Below are 20841 nucleotides of genomic sequence, written 5' to 3' on the forward strand. Positions count from 1 at the left end.
TGATTAGTGAGAGTCTGAGAAAATAATGCAAGAAAGAATTTTGTCTAATCACTACCATATAAGGGCTTCAGACCATGAACAAGAGAAACACTCTCATAGCATTTGATCCCTCCTTCACTCAGGACAACACAAAGTAAATTGCATCAGGTTTCCCCTCTTCAAATAAAATAGCTTACAAAAGCACTATGGTGCTTTTGGCAAAAGGTATAGCATAGATACAAGCAAGGTGCTCAACAGCAAGATGCAAACAGATCAAAAGAAGCCAGAAAATTTACATCAAAGCAACTGTTTTATCAGAGACCCCAAGGTGCCCAAAATGTACCCTGATGCTAAGTGATTGAGACTCTCTTTCTCACTGATAGCCAAAGGAGCCACTGATGGATTGGAGACCAACTAACCCACAGAGGTACTGGGTGCCAATGAGAGTGTGTGAGCTGCTTCATGAATGCAAGAGAATGTCAAAGATTTAGGCTGCCCCCCAACATGAGTGAGGCAGCTTGTAATTTGTCTGAATCACTTTTCAATAACAACTGAAACAGGCTCTCCCAAGAGCCACAAGCAGACATATGTGCAGGCAAACCACCTTGCGCACTGCCCGAAGGGGTACAGCCTGCAGTTGGCACACCAGTCTAGTTAAAAATGCTTTTTCAAAACAACAGTGGGATGTAGGAAAGGATGAAAACCAGCCAACTGGTACTAGAGAGACAGTGGATCTTCTAGATCCTGGGGCCTGGGGACTGTCCACGCAATCCAGAGTTAACTCTTCCTGGAAGTTACTTCAACCCCTCCACTGCCAACTGAACTTCACAAAGGACTTGTGTAATCTCAGGCTTCCTGCATGAAGCTAACTCTCTCATTTTCCTAGAATTAATTGAATGCTGGCACAAAATATTGGGTCACTACCTTCCAATTAGCTGAGTGTGACAGCCAGTATCTGGAATACACTTTCTCCTATAGGCTTAGCTAGACTTGAAAGGAAGTCTCCTCGTAGGCTCATACTGCAGTTATACTTCTGTGTGTGTAAGCTGCATTAGTAGTGGATTTCTCCTCATGTACTGCAGCTATCCCATGCTGGCTGCTCAGCAGTGCAACAAACTCATGCCATGGCAGATTCTTTGAAAAATAACTTCATGCCTGCTAGAAATGCTTTGTGTACTTGCATGTCCAGTTGCTGAACAGAAATCAGTGCAAGCACACACAGGTGAGGAATGAAACCCATGTAAAGCACTGAACTTGAAATGTGGGCTTTGGAATAATGCTTTGGAGGCATCTAATGCGCACAAAAATGAGACTTAGTGACTGACAGATATCTACAAAGAAACCCTCTTTTTACAGTTAGAAGGAAAAAAAAATATTTCAGCAGAAACTTTGGGAGTGAAAAATGTTCTTTTTTTTAATTGAATTCACTGAATTATAACAAAAGAAGTAATACCTAATTAATTAATTTTGGAAGACGCTTTTAGTTTTTCAAAATAAAAAACTGTAGAGCTAAGTGTATGGAAATGTGAGAAGTCTAGGGATGAGGGATGTACAAATTAGAAATGCTGCTCTAGATCAGCCATTTTCCATAAAAAAACTCTCTCAGAGATGGTCACAGAGAGGAAATGAGGGGGAAAAAAAGGGGTAAATAAAAATATGGGGCAGTTTCATGACTTGTGATTAGCTGTCAATACTACCACGAGGCAGAGAGATGGCCTATGCAGGACAAAGAAAATTTAAAAACTCGATGCTGGGCTGTTTCTTGCACAAAACACCCCCAATCCAAAATACCACCCAGAGTTGTGTGCAAATCTCTATGACAGTTTCTCATGTGTAGAAAAACTTCAGCAATCCTTTCAAAGACCAAACTGCCATGGCTGGAAAAGAAAATACTTCCCATATGGGAAAAAATGATGATACAGAAAGGCCCCGGCTGTGTTACAGGATTCTTTGAAGGTTGCACTGTATTCCTGCCTCTGATACCAATATTTCCCTATCAAAAAGATAGCTACATAGTAGTTTTCTTCAATAATCTATTATATTTTTCTCCTGAGCAAGTTTGCCAAAAGGAAGGTTCTTGAACAGCAGGGCCCTAGTGCAATGTGGCCCCAAAGAGTAGGCATTTTCCACAACATCTCCTGGGCACCCTTGAAAGTTCTCCTCTGAGATCTGGCCTTTTCTAGCTGGGCTTCCCACCCAACCTATCAGGTCCAGGAGTTACTGTGGGGGTGAACTGGGACAGCCAGAGCACAATCACTCCATCCTCACTTCCTAGAGAAATAATGAAGAAAAATCCCAAATACTTGAGTGGGAGGAATGTGAAATGACCAAATACAAAAGGGGAAAAAAAATGACTTAGGAAGGGGGAAAAATAACAACTCGCAAGCATTTTAGATTTGAGGTTCAGACTCCTGAACTGGAGATGGCTTAACTAGAGACAAGCTAAGCTAGTACCTCTGAGTTTTATCCCACAGCCACCGTGTCTGCTTGCTCACATCCCAGATCACTCAGCAGACGATCTCTCATGCAACTTGAACCAATGGACTCCTAGCTGCTCTGGATGGTCCTGTGCAGGCAGTGTGCTGAGAGCCGCAATAAGCCAGATGGAGACTCCCGGCAGGATCAATCCACTCAGGCTGTGCAGTGAAAGCAGCCACAGCCACAGTAGTGGGTAGTGGGTAGTGAGGTTGTGAATCCCCAGTGCCACTGTCTAGCAGGTTACCATGCACTTTTTTTCTTGCTTCCCAGCTCTTGAAGGGAGCCCCTGGGAGCAAAGAGTGAGAAGGAGAAAAGGTAAGGGGAAAGGGAGGCTGCAGTGGGAGGAGGGGCAGAATGGAGTAGTGCTCACAGCTTTTCACAGTTGAAAACAGACCCCACTGCTGGTAATGTGAGAGGGCTGGAGCAGGCGCCAAATGGATAAGGCTGTAGACAGTGGGGCCAGAGCGCTGATACTTGCCAGTACCTGCAGATAGGAGACAAATAATTGGCACATGTTAAGAAACAAAAAAAAAAAAAAAAAAAAAAAAAAAAAAAGGGGTAAAAAAAAAGAAAAGAAAGGGAGGGAAATTGGGTTGTTAGATGTCCCTATTTTCTAAACGTGTCTGGCAGGAGCCCCTGCAAGGAATTTAATCAGCAAGAGTTGTTTAAACTGGGCTTTGAAAACAAGCCCTGTGCTGCTAGTAATGAACTTCATATCATCTGCAACTCCTGTTTGCTGACGACATTCAATTTGTTAATTCTGCAGCTGGTGATAGGGGTCAGATATGAAAGTGACGATTGTTTTTTGACGTTCCAACCCCTGCTCACATCTTTCTAATTAATCCTTTTAGGAGCCACCAGCAGATCAAGAGAAGTGTGCGGAAGGAGGGGAAGGAGGAGGAAGAGAGACAGTTTTTCCATGCCTGCCCTGCGGCTCCTTGCCTCTCGCTCTGGTGGAAAGGAGGCACAAGGGCATACCTGATACTCAGTCCTATGAGCATGAACCTTTCCAGGCTCTTATAATATTTTAATGTTGGAAAGGTAGATATTAAAAAAAATGAAGGCTCATCTTTTCCCCAGAAGAGCTCGTCTTAAAATCCAGTGAGTATTTCATATTAACTATATCCATGGTGGATTAGATGAGTGATGGAACTGGTGGTGGGGTAGGAAACCATTCTCCCAGTAGCTTACCCTGCTGATATGGGTCTGGTGAGATCTCTTGGGGGCTGATTTAAACAACTGAGTGCGTACATTACAGACCTGGGCCCAGAATTTCAGTGCAGGCTGGTAATAGCCTTGTCAAACAGAGAAGAAATTACGGTGTCAGATGTTCGGCAGTGCCTGGGGAGCAAGGTGGGCATGCGAGTCATGCCAGGGGATCAGAACAGCCCAACCACCACATGGGCCTTCAGTGCACAGATGGCTTTGGGGGAAGCAGCAAAAGGGCTGGTGAGCAGAAGATGTCGCTGGCCTCCACAGCAAGCAAAGAGAAGCGCTTTGCAGCAGCTGGAGGCTTAATCTCCCTCCAAGGAGATTTTAACTCTGAAGCCTGAGCTTTTAACCTAGGAAGTTATTTGGGTTGCTGAAGCCACTGCAATGATCATGTGTTCCTTGGAGACGGCCAGCAGAGCGTAGCAAACCTGTGGACAAGTACAGCACTAACAAGTGAGAAGGAGAATCTGTGAAAGCCACAGAGACCTGGACAATGCCTTGAAGTTCACCTTGACCAGATGAAGTCCCAAATTAGACATATGTCTCTGAAACCACTTGTAATTAGCATTAAAACTGTTCACACTGAGTTCCTTACATTTTGTTTGTGGCATTAAGCTCATCTCATGTTCATCTGGTCATGCTGTGAGGAGGAGAAGGATGGTCTCTAAAGCTGGTCCCAGCTTATAGTGGACTTTGTTATGGTTCCCTAAGGCAGAACTTCAGTTCAGAAGTGATGCAGTGAAGCCTGTGTCCATGTGCAGGGGTTGGATGAAGAGGCCTTGCAAGGGGCCAGTACTCACTGAAGGAGAAATTTTAGGAAAGGTGAGAAAAGTGCGGGTGGAAAGTTGGCTCAGTGACCAAATTTTGAGAAGAGAGAAAGGCCTGAGGTTATGTACAGAGATTGTTGCCATTATAAAAAGGCAGAATTAAAAACACTCCCTCTGATTAATATTAGACTTCAAATATGTTTGTTTGTTTGTTTGTTTAAATGCATTTATTTATTTTTAATTAAGGAATTCTGCCTTTATTTCTCAGTTCACCTAAGCACAGGGGCCAGAGATAAAAGCAGACAGGCAGTAGCCAGCAAGAGCCATGGCTGCATTACAAAAGCTGGCAGCTCTTTTCACATTCCGGTGCCATATCTGTGATATAACTTCTGGTGCTGGCAGCAGAGTGGCACAAAAAGGACTGCTCAGTTCTACTGAGGTCTAGATTCACATAAAACAAATCAACACCAGCCTCCTTAAACCAGAGGATCCCTGGCAGAAGCTGGACGTGTCCCAGGTCATTCACTTGCTCTTGCAGAGTGATCCCCAAGTCACAGCTCGCACAGCTAGGGATGCACATCCATCCACCTGTGTGCTCTGTCCACTGGGACCCGATGATGAACCCTTGGCTTACATACAGTGGTCCAGGTTTCTCATAAGCAAATGGTGATCGACCAGCTCGTTCTATCTGGTTATCTGCTGTACCTTCCTTTATTGTGGCTGGAAAATGCAGCCACTCGCTTATATGCTGCCAGTGTTCCAGTTCTTATATGGAAGAAGTTTTCATTTGGTTCACTTCACTAATCAACAAGTACTGCTGTGGCCTCATAAGGGTTTATCCACCCAGCATAAACTTGCAGAATCTGGTATTGAGATGAGAAGTCTAACTAACCACTGTAAAATGCTTACTTTCTTTTTTTTAACAGACTTCATCAGAACGAATTGATTTGCACATACAAAGAAAAGGTCTACTGCTATTTTATTCCAGACTCAAAAAATCAGCAAAACAGAAGCTCAGTTCTGCGCTTGGCACATCTGAAACAACCCTAGCTTCAATTAAATTAGCTTAGATTTACAACAGTAGGCTCATGAGCAAGCTTTGCCCTCATAGTGTCTTTTCAGTTTGTTCTAAACTTCGTGCAGAAAAGCTAGGAAAACACCATGTGGGCAGACAACTGAATGCTTTAATGAATTTGATGAGTTACATGAAAAGATTAACAGCAAAATAAATGTGCTGAGCGGCACTAACCCAAAAAGGACATTATGGATGATGATGCTCTGTGATTACCACACAGGAACACAGGACTGACCACCTCTCTTGAGGCCTAATGCTTGAAGGGTGAGTGCCCAGCATATGCGTATTGAGACAACGGATCTCATGACAATGATTTTAGCAGCACATTCCAAAATGTGCTCATTTCAGGTTCATAATAGACACGAGCTCCAGAAAAGACCAAGAACTCTACTACGTCTGCTGGTGATCAAGGACAAATGACTGGAAGAGACTGCACTGCGGTGTCAGTAATGCAACAGATCTTCCCCATCAGATAAGCAGAAGGCAAGAAAACAGAATCATACATGTAATGAAAAACTATTAGAAATGACTGAATTTCTCAGGCTGTTTATGAATACATGCATTGTTATTTGTTAATACACTTTCACATGTTGCATTTGTGAACATGAGCATAGCTTTCGACGAAACTGTTGGCTGTGAGAATCTCTTCAAGCAGCAATGCAAACAGCAGAAAGTGGTTCATGGTATCTGTTCTTCTCAACCAGAAGCACAAAGCACTTAGTGAAGAACATTATCCTTTCCAGTATCTATATTCAGCTGGCGCACATCTTGGCCACTTTATTCTCTGTATGGCTAAGTCTTACAGGTACCCTCTCAAGCAAAAGACACTTTCTTTATTATTCAAGTGTTAACAAAGTACTCAAGTGAAAATGTAATGTATTTTCAAGGGGGAAATAAACAACTAAAGCAAATAATAGCAAGAATTGCCAGCTCCAGTAACAATAGTATCTTTTTCTCCTCAACCCACTGCTGAGGTGTTCTTGTACGAGCCTTGTGCAGGCAGTAGTACCCCTCTAGCTGTCTCTCAAACCACAGCTTTCAACTTGCTACACCTCTTTTCTCTCTCTGTATTCTGACAAGATATTTCTTTTAAACCCCAACAACATTTCCTTTCATTAAACAATAACACACATGATTAAAAATTCCATTTTGGGGAAGTAGGTCTCACTTTCTCCTGTGAGAAAAGGCCTTTATATCAATCCATAATGCCTAACACCATAAGGAGTCACTCCCACACACTGTCACTCTGTTTTCTTAAATATTTTCAGTATGAAGTTTTAATAAATTAAAAATATTTTAAAACCTATTTTAAAGAAACTCAACTTCTCTCCAAGATGCATACACACAGTAAAAACAAAGCATTTGTAGACAGAAAACAACTAAAAGGGGTAAAGTTACCGAGGACAATGTTTAAATAATCAGCATTCTTAGATAGGTGATGTCAGAGTAGTAATTATCCTTCCAGAACTGCCTAAAAATCTACAGCAGGAGGTAAATTTTTACTGTATCACACTTTTTTCATCCTCTGCGGGTAGAGAGTATATCTGGAATAACATGCTCACAAAACAATCTTCATCCTCCACAGACCTCTGGAGCTCTTTGGAAAGGGTGTAGGTGGTCCAAAGGGAGAAAAATACAAATAAAGGAATGAAATCGAGCACAGTAATATTTGTGCTGTTTATCAGGACAAATTCTCAAGCAATGAGACATAACTGACATGAGGAACAGTGTCCTTAAGGAATCAAAATGAGCTCCATTAAAGGTTATATTAGATAAAGCAGGCTGTGCTACAACTTGGAAAGAAAAAGTGTCTGAATACACTGATTTCTTCTACAAAGAGAAATGGCAGTCTCCTCTGGGCAGCAAAGTTTCAAAAATGCCTTTAGGTCTCTGATCTGCTTAGTTTACTGTTTGGATGGCAATGCACAAGAATTAGATTCTGTTAAAACAGCATTATTCAGCAAGCAAGTGTTATTGTAGGAACATTAGAACATTGGAATATTGTAGGACTTTGGAACAATGTCATCCTCTGGCATTTAAGGTGCAATCTCTATGATGAATCATTTACATCTGCCCTGCCCTATCACTCCAGTCCTGGAGGAGCTTTGAGGATGTTGCTACAGTACAAGCAGTCAAGAGTAGGCCAATAAAGTGGCAGAGTCCCAGTTCGTAAACGATGCTATTTGTCCAGCTCACTTCTATTTAGGTGTCTAGCCATGGATAAAGAAGTATACCTTTAGCAATGTCCTTCCAAAACCTTAGAATTTATTCCAACATATGTAATATATTTATATAATTCATTATTTATACCTATATATATATATATATATGTGTATATATAAAAACTCCTTGAAGTATCCAATACGTGTATTCAGTCATACTAACTGAATTCAGATAAGTCCTTCCCAGGTAACACACTGCCCTCATGGTCATTACAGCCCTGTTTCTGAGGTCAGAGTGTCCCATCTCATAAAAGTGACAGGACTCACATTGCAGACCATTGCTTGCAGGTTCAGGTTTTTTTCTCTCAGCCTAAGTTGCACAGAATTTGGGAAGCTACTGTATAATAGGTGAACACAGGATGAGGACAATCAGGACAGTTACATGAAGTTGTTAACTAAGCTATCTAGACCCACGTTAAGGAATCTGAATGAAAGCAGCTTGATTCAAAAATAAACACATAAAAATCAGACCCTTCCAGTGAAAAGACTGCTTAAAGCAATCACTTAGAAACAGCAGAAGAAAGAAACAGATAAATAAGCCTTTTAGCTGTTTGTAACTTGTTACAGGACAGCCTTTATTGTTGCTGTGAGAAAACACCTACTTCGGGGCCCGAACACGTAGAGAGAAAATCCCTGCTGCCCAAATGCTGTTAAAATCTTCATAATTAACCTTACTCATATACATCTATTTTCAATACTAATATTTTAATAGCACTACACAGAGATCAGTTCTCCAGCTCTTATTTATAGAGATCAGTTTCCTACTTGGGACCAGAAAGATACCCATGCGAGCAACAGAAAAATGGGAGAAACAACAGAGAAACAGCTTAAAAAAATACTGTTATTGTGCAGCATCGTGGATGCAAAATTATTGCTCTTCTTTCCTTCTATCATAAAAGGTTTGATCTGTGTCCCAAAGGCTGAAAAGGGATGAGTGACCCATGCACCAACAGACCCAACTCTCTCACCAGCAAGTGCCAATGCATTTTGCATTAGCACTTTGCAGGAGGATACCCTGAGTCCCAGCACCAATGGGGCTAGGGAAGTGTGAAAAACCTCCAGAATATGCTTTCTCACAGCCTGACAGATAACTTACCATGAAACCCAGAGCTGTATCATCCAGGATGTAATATGCCATGTTTTAACTCAGTCATTGAAGGAATGAGTTGCTACTCACAAGTTACATACATAATCCTCAAAACTACTTTTGAAAAATGCATTTTCTTTGAAATAGAGCTTTGCTCCTCATGCATATTCCCTAAATCCACGTAAAATCCAGCTCATTCAACTCTCTCTGAAACAATGCAGCTGGTTTGAATAAGACCTGTTTATGAAATGTTTTCATCCTATGGAGCTTACTCTGTAAATGTACAAGGTAAGGAGATGAAAGCAGATAGAAATGCTTTAAAATACTTTTTTTTTTTTTAAAAAAAGAAAAGGGTTAACATCAAGGAGCTTATTTTATCTCTCAAGGTCAAATCCAAGATGCTCTGAGAGAGCAGTGGTTGGGGACAAGGCTAAAGTAGTAGGTTTCTCTTTAAAGAAGTGCAGAAAAAGTAGCAAAATATAGGCTGAAGATTACAGAGCAAGAATAGAAAAACGCTTAAATTAGCCTCGGGAAGTCCATCGCTCGAAGTCTTGTCTATACGAGACAAGGCTTGCTGGAAAAGAGAAAACTGCAAAACTACCAGTAAATTGCCCTACAGGAAACACAACCTTGCATTAGGAGAAAGGAGCTTTGTGGTTGGTATGGACAGATACAGTTCCTTCAAGCAAGCAAGCCAAGCTGGGGAAAGGATTCAGATACTGCTGCACCATTTACCTGCACCTGCAACTTGACATGGGGATGGTGTTGGTTTTGCTGGCCGGACTTAAAATCTTGGTATTTAAAACTACCACTGGCATTCTTGTACACAAGCCCAGTCAAATGGTGGCAAGTTTCACAGACTGCTTTTCCAAATAATACAATGTCCTGTCACAAATTCTGAGCCCTCAGTCCTTCCAAAGTTCCCTCGCTTGGTTGGTTCATCACCTTTGGGACAATTGGGGGCTATTTCTACAATCCATTCTGATGATTTCATGCTTCCAATCCTTCCCTCTTCCTCAAATGCCATCTGAAAATCTGTTTTTCATTCCTTGCAATGGATACATAGCAAAGGTTTGCGACATGCTGGCCTAAAGAACCTTTCTATATCTCATTCTGTTGCTTGTAAATATTACAAATGTGTCCTATGTGGCCTCTAATTACAAGTTTCTAGTAGAAACTATGGACACGAAGACACCACCGGTCTGCAGCCAGTGCAATGCAGACAGCCAGGGATGCTACATCCATTTCCTCCCTCCCAATACCTATTTTTGCCAATTCTCATTTTGCTGTTCCCCTTGGTGGGGATGTCCAAGACGGCTTAAGAGAGTTAGGCATTCAAATCTCTGTTTTAAACTGTTAATGCACACTGCTTGCAATTTGTTTGCAAATGCCCAGGTTTAATCTAACAAAAGGAAGGTCATTTTAGCTGATGGTCTCCTTGTTATTTATAAGTGAAGAAACCTATTACACACACAAAGATGCTACTTTCTGTTCAAAGTGGTATTATTTTACAGGACAATATTGAGTTTCTACTACCAAATTATGGGTCTCAGAATTATGTTCAGCATTGCAGATTTCATATTTGTGGCCTGCAGTCATAGGAAAATATTCCTTCAAAATTTAATTCAGTAGGACCACAATATGGGAATTGCTGTTCAAAACAATAAGAGCAAAACATTTATTCTTTTCCCTAGCTACCATGGCTAAAAATCCCAAAAATAAAATAAAAATATCAACTTTATCTTCTAGAAATGTCATATGGGCTTTCTGTCCTTCAGAATCCATTGATTTCTTCTCTCTTCTTCCTCTGGAATAATTTCCCAAACCCTTTCTGCCTGTCCACACTTTCTCCACCAGAAGCTGCAGAAGCATTCACTATTAGTGTGTACTAGAGGTGCTAACCTAGAGAGGTAACATTAATGAAACAAACAAATCTAACTATACAGCCTCTTCCATTCCTTTTTCATTCTTACTTTTCCAGAGACAGGAAGCAGAGAAAGGCTTTCCACAATAGTATTGTTGAAGATAATTACGGAGAAAATCTTTGGTCCTTTCTGTGTGTTTGTAAGAGCCTATAGTAATCATATTAATCCAGGGTCTTTATTGCTGGTTAATGGAATTCTTTTAATATTGACCCAAGTTTCTAGTAAATAGATTTGCATTGATCTGGTGATGTATAGAGCTCAAGTAAGTCTATCTATGTGTAAGCAAATTAAAAACCTTAAGCCTATACAGCCAAACTATATAATCCCATGCTGAAAAATTGATCCCCTGTTACTCTCTTGGGGACAATTTCTTCTTCTTTTTAGGCAAAAAGACACCTTCAATTTCTTTGACAGAGAAAATGATCAGCTTAATATTTGAGAGAGAGACACGTAACATATTTCACACTCAACAAAACCCAGTTCAAAGCTGCCATAATACATCTTTATAGGTAGAAACTGCCCCTTGTTTTGGGTAACACAGCACTGATCAATCAGCAGTTGGAATGAATATATAACTGTGTTGCCACAAAATCACTCATCCTTGCTCTCCTGCCTGAGTACAGAGTTTGATAATTTTGAAGGAAGACGCTTACAACAGCCTTGCACAAATAGCAGCGACAAAAAATCATCATCAACCTCACTCAAATCATTCGCTTTTTGAAGTTAAGTTTATCTCAGTGTGCCTCATCCCTGTTATGGGATAAGAACAAACATATAGATGTCAAAGCAGTAAACAGCATTGTCCTTGCTGTACAAATATGGCAATACTGAAGATGCATCTGTGTAACCTGTGCAATAGTAATACAATCCATAAATCTGCATGAGAACGTCTCTGGCCACCACTGTGGCTGTACACGGACACTGAATGGGGAGGGCAGACACAATGGAGTGTGTGGCTGGAGCTCCAAAGCATGGTTTCTAAAGGCACTGCACCCTGGGGAGGTTTATCCCACATCTAGCAAGCAGCTTTTCTTCTAAGGGAAGGCACCAGCACAGTCTTCCATTTCTCTCCCACTATGTCCACTGTTTACGTTAATTAATTAAACTGGAGATAATCTCACTTTGCTATTAGATCAGGCCAACAGGTTCAGAAAGCAGCTGAGGTGAGGCAGGACAGACAGACGTACAGCCAATGAAGTGGGATGGTTTACCCCTTTCTTCCGTGAGAAATTAGGCTAAAATTAATTGTAAAGCCTAACCCAGTTGCTCAGTTGCCACCTCAGTTTCACACTAATGTTGAACCTCCAGCACATACGCACTAGATGTAATCTGGCGTATTCCAGGCTGCTAACATAATGCTAGAAAAATCACAGCCATATGCAAGAAGCCAAATTGCATATAAAGATCAGCCTATATTTTGGCAACTCAGACAGAGCACCTGTAATTTGGACGTCACTTTAATGTTACCCAGTCAATACATGCATATACCTCTGTCGTGTGCTTATAGATGGTGAGCATAGATTGAGTAGAAAAAACACAGAAGCCTGTCAAAATAACAGTGGTCAGGTTGGCGGTGCTCATGCAGCATTTACATAGAGGATGGAGGATGGAGAATAAGCAATATCTCAGTGCTTAGCTTAATAGGTGGGAAGGTGTCAGGTGGATCTGTTTAAGAAAGATAAAGCAGCCACCTTTTTAGAAACGCTAATTAGTATTAAACACTGAACAGTAATTTTTAAAACCTCACTGTTACAAGCATGAAAAACTGCAGCTTTGCAGATTGAAGCAGGTGTTGGAGGATGTGGAGATCTGTCTGGAAGATCCATTTTTCTTGTTTCTCTATGTTTATGCATTTACATCACTTACTTGTCAATATCCATATTCATTCGAAACAGCATATCAACAACAACAAAAAAAGCATCTTTTTTAGCTACTGTATTGCAAGCCATGATCCCTGCATGTATTTCAAGAAGTGTTTTTACTATTTGCTATTCTGATTTGCACTGCTAAGCTGAGACCTAGGACTGATATCTAGCCTCTTTTGTCCTGCGCATGTGACAGCTCTGCAGACAGAGTTTCAAATGCAAGATCAGGGGTGGTTTTCTTTTCATGGGTTTTTTGTATACTTCAGTAAAAGCAGCATACCACCTTTCCTTTCGTAATGAAGTTGTACACTAACTTCTCAATGATCTCTGAAACACGCATACAGTTATAAAGTACTTCAATAATTCTCCTGTGAGTCAGTGACACGAACAAGCTTTGAGGTGACAAGAATGAAAATGTCCATATCATCACCAGCCCTAAATAGTTGGCAGAACAATTATGGCCCATTCCTGAATCAAAGGAAACCTGCTGCCTGCAAGGTTCTCAATACTGCATCATGGCTGTCTTAAAATCAGTGGAAATTTAATAGTATACTAAAGAAAAAACATCAGCACAAATTTTTAAACCCAGTTTTATCACAGAAGCAATAAATTCCTATTTGTACAGAGCAAAAGAACCTTGCTTCTCACTCTCTTCTAATCATAGGCATTAAGTGCTACATGTTTACCTGCAGGGCCTCCATGAACTGTAGGGTGCAAACAACCTCTCTTTCTCCAGGTGCAGGAGTTAAGCTCGGAAAAAAGGGAAGCAGCACGCCCTGACCCCTCAGCAAGGCAAAGGCTGGCTGTGCAAACCCTCGGGGTCAGAGCACACTCCTGAGTCCTGCCTTCCTTGGTCTTCTGCCTCAGTCCCTAGCTGGAAGGAGATCTGCATGAAAATAAAAAAAAAAAGCCATTACGGGTTTGTGTCAGCTCAGAAAACCTCAACAGAGCCAGGCAGAGGGGAAAAAGGGCTGGAGAGGAAATCAAGGAAATTCACTTTGGCAGAAACCAGCAAAGCCTTTTTCTGAATGTTAACTACCTAATTTAATGAAGTCTAGAGATCAGTAGAGACAATTGTCACTGCCAGCTTTGATGCCAATCACAGCTCCAGAATAGGAGCCAGCAAATGCATCCAACATACAAAGAGGAAAACAAAAACAAGGCAACGATTTGACCCTTTGCTCTCATGATCCTTTAAGAAGAAAGATCACCTTTCAAAACCATGGAGAAACAAGTCTTCCCAGTCAGAACAAGTCAGAAAGGAATAGGAGAGAGAAATCACAAGGAGAAAGAATACAGAACTGTAATCTTTTCTCTGTTGGTTTGTGGTGTCTTTAGGGTCATCAGTGGGAACCCTTACAGGCTAAAAACCTTCACGTGACCTGTGAAATTGGGGAAGATTCCTGCAACTCACATCAGGGAAGCAGGCGTGTACGCCCCCCTTGCAGGCAGCTGGAGGTCTGCTGTGCCTCTGTGGCAGCCTTCTCTCCCCGAGGTCATACTGCTCCTGTGCTGGTGTGATCTCGGTATCCTCAGCTCCATCATCCCCCCTACTGCATCCTTCTGAAGGCGTGTAACGAAGGAAGTTTTTTTTGTTTGTATATACTTACCAGAGATGCAAAGTCCAAACTTCTGTGCAAAGAGCTAAGCAAATTGATATAGTCTGATTTCTTTCAAGCAAGTTTTTCCATAAAGATTTTCACTGAAAATTTTAAGAGTCATTTGGGCACTCATTAGCAGTCCTCAGACTGGAAATTCATTTTCAACTCCATTGCATTTTCACAAAGAAAGGAGAAAAAAATTGTGATTTTGGCTTCACCCTGCAAATGCAGAAAGTCTCCTAGAAATACAAGGTGACCCACAGGCCACACTTTAGCAGCCTCTGCTCTTAGGTCTGAATCCATTTCAGAGCCAATGCTCACAAGCATTAAAACAATGTGCATATGTAACCAGGAGCAGGTTGATGCATTCTTCAGTTTAGCTTGAACATACATCCATTGCAGTCTGGCAAAAGAAGGTCACAGAGCTGCAGAAAGGAGCAGCAGGAATACAGGCCAAGCGGACCCTGTTTCCTGAAGAGCAAGAATGTGAAGAATGAGGATCAGGACCAACCACAAACACAAAAGAAATGTGTGGTACTGTGGAGTATTTTCAAAAGCATGACATATATCAATAACAAGCATACTTTTTGTCTTACAAAACTTACTCTGTTTTGCTCCTAATGGTGCAGCAAGCCTGGAGCCCTTGTAAGCACAGACTGCTCTGCACAGGTAAGAAACCCTGAGGAAACGAAGCCAAGGAAAGAGCAGAGCTTGCTCCCACTACAAACTTGCAATGGCAAGGGAGCCAGAGCGAGACAGGGCATGTGCCTTGGAGGTGCAAGGGCAGCAGTCAAGAAGCCAGCCAAAATCGCTCAGAGGAGCACTGACAAGGAGCTGTGCTCAGCACTACAGAGAAGAAGAAACATTCTCCAGAGGCCTCCTTTGGAGCCCACCTTGGGAGATTATGAAAGCTTCCTCCCCATGGAGCGCCATTCTGTAGCAACCAGTATGAGGTTCTTCACCATTTTCCCAGGTATTAAGGTCAGAGTAACAGTTCTGCAGGTTCCTCGGTCTTCCCTCATAGCCTTCTTGTAAAATGGAATATCTTTGGACAGCTTCCCATCAGTGGGGACCTCTATTCCAAGAAAACATCTGGTTCCATCCCCATGCTTGCTGGAGTAGCATGATTGGCTAACAGGGCTACAAAAAAGGGAGTATATAGCTGTTGTTCTTTGGTTGTAATTGTAATATACCTGTAATACACCCTTCTGTGAAGAGCACCTGAACTACCATTTGCTATCCATGAATTCCAGGCATTTGGAAGACCCCTCGTTTGCCTGGCTGTGCTTTGAGCATGGTCTGACAATGACCAACCTTGTCACCACACCAGTGTCACCTCTGCTCAATTGTTTTACAAAGCTTGTGGTATTCCCATGTTGGTATTTTGGCACCATTCATCCCAGCCTACGGCTCTGCGTACACTCTGGTTTTCCTCTGGTTCGTGGCTGCAAAAGCCAACCCCTTTTATCCTCCTGGAAAAGGGTTCGTGTCCCTCGTCCTCCTTGCTGTGGGGCCTCATGCACATTATTTCTGGAAGAGAGACGGGACACCTGATATAGGTGGTCTCTGGGCTGCAGCGCTGGTTTCTGCCACAATCTGCGGCGGGGGGGGGGGGGGGGGGGGGGGGGGGGGGGGGCAGGCGGGGGGGGTCGCGAGGGGGAGCGGGGGGCGGGGGCGTCCCTTGGCAACGCGGATGTTACAGTCCCCTAGGGCAACACAAACTGACATCGACCTGTGTTCTGCGGGCAGACCTGGCCGGGCAGGTAGCCTGAACGCATCGGAGAGTAAGTCCTTGGAATGCCAGTGGAATTACACGGAGGAACATCGTCAGAAGACCCAAATGAAGGAGAACAGGGCTCGGGGATCTCCTGGGAGGCATGACCAGCCGGTGGGAGGAGAAGGTATGTCTTGCTCACATGCTCAGGGAATAGCCGATCGCCAGCTCTGGGGTCAGGAAGGAATTTTTTCCCCCAGGGCAGATTGGCACTGGTCCCTGGGGGTTTTTTTGCCTTCCTCTGCAGCACTGAGCATGACCACTTGTCAGGGCTCCTCTGGTCCACTGTGGCTGGCTCACCGCCTGCTGCTCATGCACCACGAAGGTGGCCTGTCGTGACCTGCAGCTGGGTGGAGGAAGGCTTTTTTTCCCCACGGTGGGCTAGCCAGTGTCCCCGGGGTTTGGGATTTTTTTTGCCTTCCTCTGCAGCACTGAGCACAGGGCTTCTTTGGGCCGTTTTGGCTGAGTGCCTGCTGCTCACGCTCCACGAACGTGGCCCTCGTGCCCCACATCTGGGGGGAGGAATCTTTCTTAGAGTCCCAGCGCAGGTGCCAAGGGTGGCCCATAGGAGCTCCTTCTTGAGCACAGCCCCTTGCCAGGTCTCCTCTGGGCCTTTTCACCTGGATTCTTGCCTGCTGCTGTTGCCTCCTTCTCAGGTTATTTTCTCTTTTATGGTATTTATCATGGAATCACAGAATCATAGAATCATAGAATAATTTGAGTTGGAAGGGATTTACGCTATCTCTCTTTATGGCATTTTCAGGGGTGTTTCTTACAATCTTTAATGATGTTTTAAAAGGAGGGTTTTTTGCTTTATGATGTTTTAGGTTGTTTTCTGACTCTTTTACGCTATTTCATGTTATTTTCAGTCATCTGGTGATTTAGTTTATTTTATGACTCTGACAGCCTTTTACATTTCTTTAGATCCATATTATATCAGGCTATTTTCTGATGCTATTATGGTATTTTTAGTTATGTTAGACCCTTTCAAGATGATGTTGGGCTTTTTCAGTCTCCTATAGTACTTTTCATTTTTCGTAGGCTCTCATGGTATTTCAGTTTTTTGTGGCCTTTAGGTTTTAAAGCTTTTTTTTTTTGTGGTATCTTAGGTTTTAAAACTCTTTTATAGTAGCTTAGGGTTTTTGAAAGAGGGGACTGATAGCGGGAGAGGGGAGAACAGAAGGAAGAGCAGAGGGGAACAGGGTGGAGAGCAGAGAAGAACAGCAGAACACAGATGAGGAGAAATGGACCATTAAGGAGGAGCAGCAAGGAGGAACAGAGGTGGAGGATAGAGGAGAGGAGGAGGAGCATATGAACAGAGATGCAGAGAGAAGCAGAGGAGTGCAAAGAAATAGGAAGTAGCTCAGCGGAAGAGAGAGAAGCAGTGAAGAGCACAGAAGAGGACAGAAGCAGGAGTGGTGGAGAGCCACAGGGAGAAGAGCATCAGAAGAGTACATGAGGATAGAGGACAGAGTTGGACAGCAAAGGACAGGAGCAGAGCAGAGGCGAGGAGCCTAGGGAAGTGTGGCACAGAAGAGCTGAGAGGAGAGAGGAGCATGGAAGAGGGCAGAGAGGAGAACAGAGGGGCAGAGTGGAGCAGCAGGGTGCAGCAGGGAGAAACGGATCAGAAAAGAGGAGGAGGACAGGGGAGGACAGAGGAGCTAAAAAAGCAAAGGAGCTGAGAGGAGTGGAGAAGAGCCTAGAGGAGAGGGGTGCAGAAGAGCAGAGTGGAGAGGAGCAGGGAGAAGTGAAGTAAGGAGTAGTGAAAAGCAGTAAAGGGCACAGAGGAGGGCAGGGGAGCACAGCAAGGAGTGCAGTGAGGACACCATAGTCCTTCCGAAGGATGCTGGATGGAAGGGTAGTGGGCACATGGGGCTGTACATGGGGGTGGCCAGTCACCTCCATGTCAACAAGGCTGTCACCCAGCAGCACAGATGTTACAATGCCTTGGGGGAAAAGAAATGGGCATCAGCCTGTGCTCTGCTACCAGACCTGTTCAGGCAGGCAGCCTGAACACATCAGAGAGGAAGTCCTAGAAATGCCAGTGGAATTACATGGAGTGGAATGATGAAGGACAGTTAGAGGCTGGGCAAAGGTGATGGAGATGAGGAGAACCATTGTCTCATGGAGGTGCCTGAGGCTCTCAGGCTTCTTCAGTTGGATAGGATTGGAGAGCAAAGGAATGCCTTTTTGAGGGGACCTGAGCACAACCCCTTGCCAGGGCTCCTTTGGGCCATTTTATCTGGGTGCGTGCTGCTTGTTGTCCACAAAGGTGGCCCTTGCGCCCCACATCCTGGGAGAGGAATCTTTCTTAGAGTCCCAGCACAGGCTCCAACGGCAGCCCCTGAGATTTGTTTCTGGAGCACAGCCCCTTGCCAGGGCTCCTCTGGCCTTTTCACCTGGCTCCTTGCCTGCTGCTCTTGCCCCCCTTTTCAGGTTATTTTGACTCTTCTATGGTATTTATGCTATCTCTCACTCTTTTCTGGTATTTTAGGGTTTTTTCTTACAATCTTTCATGATGTTTTAAGAAGGTTTTCTTGCTTTAAAATATTTGTTTGTTTATTGACTCTTACAATACTGCATGTTATTTTCAGAGACATCTGGTGTTTTAGTTTATTTTATGACTCTGATAGCCTTTTAAATGTCTTTAGAACTATATTATATTAGGCTATTTTCGGAGGCTCTTACGGTGTTTTTAGTTATTTTAGACTCATCCATGATGATGCTGGGCTTTTTCAGTCTCTTATAGTTCATTTTTCAGAGACTCTTATGGCATTTGAGGTTATTTTGTGGCTTAGGTTTTAAAATTTTATTATGTGATATCTTAGGTTTTAAAACTTCTTTTTTTATAGTAGCTTATGCTTTCTCAAAGAGGGGACTGATAGTGGGAGAGGGGAGAACAGAAGGGAGAACAGAAGGGAGAACAGAGGGGAGCACAGAAGAATAGGCAGGAGTGCAGAGAGGAGCATGGAGGAGCACAAAGGAGCAGAGAAAAATGCAGACAAGAAAAGAGAAGCAGAGAAAAGTGGAAAGGAGTGCAGGGAGGAGCATAGAGAGTAGAGCAGAGGACCAGAGAGGAGTGCAGAGAGGAGAGCAGAAGAGGCAGGAGTGCAGGTAAGTGCATGGAGGAGCCAGTGGAAGAGCAGAGAGGAGCATTGAGGAACATGATGGAGCAGAGAGGAACACAGAGGAGCAAAGATGGTCAGAGAAAACCACACAGGAATGCAGGAAGGAGTACAGAAAGAGGGCAGAGGAACGAGAGAGGAGCACAGCTTGCAGCACAGAAGAACAGGTAAGAGTGCAGAGAGCAGAATGTAAGAGGACGAAGGAGCAGAGAGGAATGCAGAGGAGCAGAAAGGAAGGAGCAGATAAGATCACAGAGAGGAGTGCAAGAGAGCAGGAAGGAAAACAGAGGATTGCAGAGGAGAAGAGAGGAGCACAGAGAGGAAATCAGAGTACCAGAGAAGAGTGCAGAGAGGAAAGCAGAAGAGGAGGCAGGAGTGCAGGTAAGTGCGTGGAGGAGCCAGTGGAAGAACAGAGAGGATCATTGAGGAACATGATGGAGCAGAGAGAAACACAGAAGAGCAAAGATGGTCAGAGAAAACCACACCGGAATGCAGGAAGGAGTACAGAAAGAGGGCAGAGAAACGAGAGAGGATCACAGCTTGCAGCACAGAAGAACAGGTAAGAGTGCAGAGAGCAGAATGTAAGAGGATGAAGGAGCAGAGAGGAATGCAGAGGAGCAGAAAGGAAGGAGCAGATAAGATCACAGAGAGGAGTGCAAGACAGCAGGAAGGAAAACAGAGGATTGCAGAGGAGAAGAGAGGAGCACAGAGAGGAAAGCAGAGTACCAGAGAATAGTGCAGAGAGGAAAGCAGAAGAGGAGGCAGGAGTGCAGGTAAGTGCGTGGAGGAGCCAGTGGAAGAACAGAGAGGATCATTGAGGAACATGATGGAGCAGAGAGAAACACAGAAGAGCAAAGATGGTCAGAGAAAACCACACCGAATGCAGGAAGGAGTACAGAAAGAGGGCAGAGAAACGAGAGAGGATCACAGCTTGCAGCACAGAAGAACAGGTAAGAGTGCAGAGAGCAGAATGTAAGAGGATGAAGGAGCAGAGAGGAATGCAGAGGAGCAGAAAGGAAGGAGCAGATAAGATCACAGAGAGGAGTGCAAGACAGCAGGAAGGAAAACAGAGGATTGCAGAGGAGAAGAGAGGAGCACAGAGAGGAAAGCAGAGTACCAGAGAAGAGTGCAGAGAGGAGAGCAGAAGAGGAGGCAGGAGTGCAGGTAAGTGCATGGAGGAGCCAGTGGAAGAGCAGAGAGGAGCATTGAGGAACATGATGGAGCAGAGAGAAACACAGAAGAGCAAAGATGGTCAGAGAAAACCACACCGGAATGCAGGAAGGAGTACAGAAAGAGGGCAGAGAAACGAGAGAGGAGCACAGCTTGCAGCACAGAAGAACAGGTAAGAGTGCAGAGAGCAGAATGTAAGAGGATGAAGGAGCAGAGAGGAATGCAGAGGAGCAGAAAGGAAGGAGCAGATAAGATCACAGAGAGGAGTGCAAGAGAGCAGGAAGGAAAACAGAGGATTGCAGAGGAGAAGAGAGGAGCACAGAGAGGAAATCAGAGTACCAGAGAAGAGTGCAGAGAGGAGAGCAGAAGAGGAGGCAGGAGTGCAGGTAAGTGCATGGAGGAGCCAGTGGAAGAGCAGAGAGGAGCATTGAGGAATATGATGGAGCAGAGAGGAACACAGAGGAGCAAAGATGGTCAGAGAAAACCACACCGGAATGCAGGAAGGAGTACAGAAAGAGGGCAGAGGAACGAGAGAGGAGCACAGCTTGCAGCACAGAAGAA

At 43.7% G+C, this 20841-nt stretch overlaps 1 long non-coding RNA gene across 1 annotated transcript in view; it reads right to left on the bottom strand.

The window, feature by feature from the left end:
• Nucleotides 1-2841: 2841 nt before the first annotated feature.
• Nucleotides 2842-20841, bottom strand: part of LOC128851485 (uncharacterized) — a 29771-nt gene continuing 11771 nt past the window's right edge. The window contains exons 2-3 of the long non-coding RNA XR_008448858.1: nucleotides 13297-13496; nucleotides 2842-2941 (exon numbers count right to left, since the gene is read on the bottom strand). This is a non-coding gene — a long non-coding RNA (uncharacterized LOC128851485). The remainder of the gene's footprint in view (nucleotides 2942-13296; nucleotides 13497-20841) is intronic.

The sequence above is a fragment of the Cuculus canorus genome, chromosome 2 (genome assembly GCF_017976375.1).
Source record: "Cuculus canorus isolate bCucCan1 chromosome 2, bCucCan1.pri, whole genome shotgun sequence".
In the NCBI taxonomy this organism is placed as follows: Eukaryota; Metazoa; Chordata; class Aves; order Cuculiformes; family Cuculidae; genus Cuculus; species Cuculus canorus.